Genomic DNA, 6,097 nt, shown 5'->3' on the forward strand with positions numbered 1-6,097 from the left:
CTGCCCTGCACACCCAAGATGTGCGCTTGTTCTCCCTGTCCCGTGGGTGTGGAGTTCAGCCGCAGCTGGGATTGGTGAGTCCCGTTTGGTGAGGTTCGGGCCTCACCTGGGAGTCTCAGAGCCTGGGGTGGGGGAGGGCTCCAGACTCGGGGCTGAAGACCCCTGAAGGTGGTGGCCCCCGTAGCTGCGGGCTGAGGGTTGGGCGGTGTTGTTGCACTCGGATTGCGTGCCCCCATTTCTGGGCCTGAGTGGAGAGCTCAGTACCATGCTGGAGTGACCACGCACCTGCTTGCCAGTCCCTAGACCTGGTGCCTGCCCGTGGGAGGGGTCTGAGACAGGGAGGCTGGACAGATGCAGTTCCGGACAGGCGTGCTAGGCTTTGAGCCCGCCCACTGAGCAAGGCGTGAGCCTATGTCCTGTGCAGGGGCTCCCAGTGGGGCGGATGAGTGACTGCCCGAGGCTGACCCTGGCGGCAATGGACGAGGCTACCCTCTCCAGGGTGTCTGCACTGTTGACCCTGTCCCAGGGAGGTGGACATAAGAAGGCTGGTGGGGGAGGGGTTTGGGGAGACTGAGGCTACCCCCCAGGGCCTGTTGACAAGAGACGTGGACACTGACCTGGCTCTGCCCCTGTAGGGGCTGCGTGGCCATGTTCTGTCTGATGTCGCCGCTTGGCTTGTTTGGCTGAACCCCACGTAGGCGGGTCTGGCTGGCAGCTGGTGGTCCCGGCAAGGGCTTGGGCCCGCACTCCCTGGGGACGGCTCGGAGGCAGGGGGTCTTGATGAAGACGCGAATGGATGAGCACCTAGGGCTCTGAGAAGCCTGAGCCTGGGGCACCTGCTGCGCTCAGATGTCAGCTCTGGCCCTGGCTGCCTCCAGCCAAGTGCACAGGCTGAACAAGGCAGAGGCCGGGGCGGGGCGAGACACAGCTTTGGGTCGGGGCTCACTGGGCCCAGACACTGGCTGGTTGCGGGGTCAGAGCCTGATGGAAGGATTCCCAGGGGAAGAGCCCACCTCCTCTCCCCCTGCAGCTCTGTCATGTTCGGGCCTGGGAGGCCCTGCACCTGCCCACGTGTCCCCACGGCCGCCTCCCTGGTCCCGAGTGCCCCTCTGCCCAGCGGGGCGTTGGGCCAAGGGAGGCGCCGTTTTGGGTTTTCACCATGGCCGGCAATGGCTGTTACTGTGCAGACCTAGCTGAAGCCACTGGGGCAAAGCCCAGGGATCCCTTGACCCCAACACTGGCCGCCAGGGCCTGTGGCGGCGGGCCGGCTTCAGTGCAGGTTCTCAGAAGGTGGTGCTGACGTGCAGGCCTGGGGACAACACCAGCCCTGCTGTCTGCCGGCTGCTGTGTTCCCTGGGCCTGTGCGGGGGGCGGCCAGCCCCATGCTGGGAGCTGAGGGCTGTGCAGAGACCTGTAGCCCGCCCTGAGGTTCCTGGCAGTGTGGGAGGCCGGGCACGCAGGAGTGGGAGACGCAGGTGGGCGAGAGTCAGGCTCTGTAGGAGGAGGTGATGGCTGTCAGTGGCCGGAAGTCACTTTTGGCAGAAATTCTGGGGTAGCTCTTGTGCCTCCGTGAGGTCTACCAGCCATGGGTGCAGGTGCATCTGGGTCTGGAAAGATGTCCCTCAACCCAGCCCCCGGCCCCCTGCCCTTTTTCTCTGAGCTGTGCTCCCTCTGGATGTGGTCCCTGGGCAGGCTCCCTCTCCGCTGCCCGCTGCCCACGGTGGCCAGCCACCAGGAGCTCGTGGATTCCCTCGCCCCAGCAGAGAGAAGGCTGCATGCTCATTTCCCAGCGGCACCCGCAGCAGCCCTGGGGAAGGCGCTCAGCGGCTTGGCCTGGGGCCCATGAGCAGCCTGGAACCAGTCGCTGGCCAGGAGATGCAGTGGCTCAATTGGTTGGCCAGGACCACAACCCTGCCCCCCCCAGCTCAGGGCAGCCTTGGGCAACTCAGACAGGGCTGGGAACTGGGCAGGCTGTCCACATGAGGGGCGGACAGAATGCGCTTGGTATGTGCAGATGGTGTTCTGGAATTTTCTGCATGCATTGTCCCAAATGATGTCTTACATGCATGAGGAGAGATTGGCCTGGGTCTTCTCTCTGGGCTTTCCCGGGTGGGTGGGAAGTGTATGGCTGCTGTGCCTCTGCCCATTGGTTGTTAGGAACAGGAATGGGGACTGACCTGGGCCTCCTGCCTGCAGGTCTGATATGTGCTCCTGGAGTGTGTGTGTGAGGTGTGCACATGCGTGTGCACACATAGAATGTGGGCGTGCATGTGTGTGTACATGGGTGTGTGCACATGGGGTGCATGTGGGTGTACACATGTGTGCACAGTGTGTGTATACATGGGATGTATGAGAGTGTGCGTATGTGCACAGGGTGTGTGGGGGTGTGCACACAGAATGTGTGTGATTGTGCACATGTGTGTAATGATGTGTGTGCATATGGGATGTGTGCGCATGTATGTACACGGGTATACATGTGTGTACACATGGGATGTGTGTGGCATGTGTTGGTGTGTGGGGTATGTGTGTGGTGTATGTGTACTGGGTGTGTGAGGGTACATGGGGACTGTGGTGCAGGTATGGGGTGTTTGTCTATGTGTGCACATGGGGGATGTGGTGGATGACTGGGAGTGTGTATTCTTGCTGTGTGTGTGCACATGGGATGCATGTGTGTATGTGGGGTGTGTGGTACACTGGAGCTGTGTGTGTGCATAGTGTGCATATACGCATGTGGGGGATGCGTGGGTCTGTGTGGCACATGGTGTATGCACGGGGCACACGTGTGTACATGTGTTTTCCAGGCGGGAAGAGTGGCTGCCCAGGTAGCGGGGGGGGACTTCCTTCCCCCAGGTGCCCGCCCCTCCCTGCAGGTCCCTGTCCTCTGTCCTTCCCAGCGCCCCGGCCCTCACTGTGTGCGGGGTTTGCTGCGGCATGGCCGACTGGGGCCCTGCCCCTAGCAGCTGTGTGACGTTGGCCTCGGTTTCCACATCTGGGAAATGGGGTGCCGCCAGCGTGGGTAGGAAAGATGACGAGAACAGGCACTCAGAGCTGAGTCTCCGGGGGGCTCACCCCCTGGCCAGGCCCGTTTCCTCCCAGGTCCAGCTCCGGGGTGGTCAGGACTGGACGGCTTGACACAGGGCCTCGCCTGGTGGCGGGCCTTGTGTGGCAGGACCTGCGTCTCCGAGCCTGCACTGCTGAGTACGGCCAGGCGGCTGCAGGACGGGGCTGGTGTTGACTGCATGGAGGGAGCTTGGATCTGAGCTGTAGCCCAGCCCCACCAGCCGCGCGATCTGGGCGACTCGGTTCCCCTCCACAGTCTCAGGTTTCTTTGCTTGGCTTCTCCATCACATCTCGCTCGGGACCCAGAGACCTGACATCAGCCAGCAGAGGGCGGCCAGAGCTGAGTCGCCCTGGGTCCTCGCCCTCACGGCGGTGCCCTGTGGGTCCTGGAGCCGGGGGCTGCAGCTGGAGGGTCCCTCCTCCTCCTCCCGGAAGGCAGCCCGTGGTCTGGCCTGGTGCTCTGCTTCTGTCTTGCTCGGGGTGACCAGTGCCTAGAGCTGACACATGGACTGCTGAGGGGTCCTTTGGGGGCGGAGCTCTCTGCTCTTCATGGGGAGCAGAGGGGCCCTGGGCGTCCGCAGCGGGGCTCCCTTCCTCTGTCCTGGCGCAGTCTGCAGGAGGGCAGGGCTGCTTGTTTAGTGTCTCCAGGCCTAGGGTGATTCTCTCCTTTTCTCATCAGCTAATGGAGCTGAAATTCCCAGCTGAAAGCCAGGGTGTGGTTTGGAAATTCAGGTGTGTACATGTTTGTGTGCACACACGTGTACCTGTGCATATACGTGTGTGTGCACATGTATGTGTGTGTACATCTTTTAGGCCAATATGCATCACTGTTCTCTGACTGCTAACGAGTGCCATGATCAGAGAGAAAGACAGGGATCTCGGGGGCCGGCACACAGGAGGGCCACGCCGGTGCCTGCGGCACAGCCTCTGTGTGTGGCCTGAGTGTTCCCAGCCTGGGTTTCATGTCCAGCCCTGACTGCCCCCGTGTGGTCTCCAACACTACTGCTGGCCTCTCTGTGCCCGGAGGTCCCCAGGACCCTGAGGGCTGTGGTGAGGACTCGGGGTGGGGCATGGGGGGTGTGCCTGCCATGTAGCTGAGAGATGTTCACACCAGGGTCACAGGGGAAGGCAGGGCTGGGTCCCAGCCAAGTCCGAGGTCGCGGGACACAGGCAGAGCTTCCAGACCAGTCCCTGAGCCGGGGCTGGCTGCACCAGCCTCTCCTGCACATTCCGTATCACCCTTGGAATTTTGGAGTCACCATGGCTGAGCTGCCGTAGCTTCAGCCGTTGTCCTCAGAGCGTTCTTACTCTCAGAGATAGAAGGAAACTGGTGCTTGGAGTTAAGATATTTGGGTTCCTACATCAGGCCCCTCAGCCTTCAGTTTTGGTTCTGAGCTCACGTCGGGCGTCTGCTTGTTGAAACTCAGTCCCTTCTGGGAGATCATCTGTAGCTGCCCCACGGGTCATTTCAGGGCTCACACGAGACCCTGACTGGGGAAGCATCTCACAAAAATACTGCACAGATGTTTTTCAAAGCTCTACCTAGTGTTTTTTACCTGCTTGGAGTGGGAAAGACAATTTGATGGTTCCAAAGCCTCCTGCTGCCTCGGACACTGTCCACCAGGGGGCAGCAGGTGCACACACACACCACCCCCTCGCTGTAGCAGCAGGGGCGCCTGTGCCTGACAGCTCAGTGCCACCTCTAAGCTCTCCTTTCTCCTCCTCAGCAGGCCGGTGGCTCCAGAAACGGAGTTAGAATGTCTTCTGTTACTTGTAGGCTGCACCTCTGGTGTGTACCCTCCCCAGGGAAGACACTGGAGCACCTTAGCAACGTTTAGGGTCAGGCTGGGGATGCCTGCTGGGAGTTCGCAGCCCGGGTTCACACGCTGGCTCTGGTATCTTCTCTCATTCTTCCAGCAGACCCTTCCCTGTGCTGGCCCTGGGGAGGCCTCTGGGTCAGGTGCCGGTCCTGCCTTGTGGACTCCTGGCTTTGAAACACATGTGCCCCCTTCCGATCCCTCCCCAGGGAGAGGGGCTGCCCTCAGTCCTTGTGTGTGTCCCTGATGGGTCCTGTGAGCTACCTGTGAGGACTCCCCTCACTTGGCCGCGGAGGGGACTGACGCCGGGAGAACGTACGGGAAGCTGCCCTGCAGGGCGGAGCAGGGATCTGGGCCTGGGCCATCCGGCTCCGGTGCCCGCACGCTCCGGAGTAGCAGGGGAGGCAGACGAGAGGTTGACTTGCGACCTGGGCCTCAGTCCCTTCGGGTTCCAAGTGCATTGGTGAGCCCTGGACCCTGGGGGTGGGGGGTTCCTCCGAAGCAGGGGAGAGGACGCCCCTGGGGCAGCTCTCAACAAACAGGGGAGTGAGACAGGATGGACGCCAGCCTCCTGGGGCTGCGCTCTGGGGGCCCACAGCGGGGTGCTGTCAGCTTCCAAATCCCCCCTCCCACCTGCTCAGCCTCTGCTTTGGGAGGGGCTGCCCGTGATGGTGCAGCCCCCAGGACTCCACTCCCTCTGAGGAACAGAGGTCGGAGTCCCCCGCACAGCTGTAGCCCCAGCCCCAGACTCGGGGAGGAGGGTGAATCGAGCAGGTTCAGAGGCTGCACGAACTGGGGTGGGGGGCGGTGTTGTGCCTCGGGGCGACAGTGAGGACCTGGCAGAGACGGGGTTCCGGCTGCCATGACTTCCACCTCTCGGGATTGCTCCTTGGCGCTCCCTTGCACGTGGGGAGCAAGGGATGGCTTCCATCTGACTTCTCTGTGTCAGCCTCCGAGAGCCTCAGTTTCCACGCCTGTAAGATGGGAGTGGGGAACTTGGCTCAGAAGGTGTTCTTGGTCCCAGGCGCCACAGGCTTTGTCCCTCGGGGGCTTCGCTAGGAAACCACCATGTGGAGGCCTCGGCCCTGCCCCTGGCCTGGGCTGCATCCGCCCCGGGCCCTCCTCCTGGCCTGGGCTGCGTCCGCCCCGGGCCCTGCCCCTGGCCTGGGCTGCGTCCACCCCGGGCCCGCCTCCTGGCCTGGGCTGCGTTCGCCCCGGGC

Source organism: Oryctolagus cuniculus, chromosome 10, assembly GCF_964237555.1.
Source record: "Oryctolagus cuniculus chromosome 10, mOryCun1.1, whole genome shotgun sequence".
Lineage (NCBI taxonomy): Eukaryota > Metazoa > Chordata > Mammalia > Lagomorpha > Leporidae > Oryctolagus > Oryctolagus cuniculus.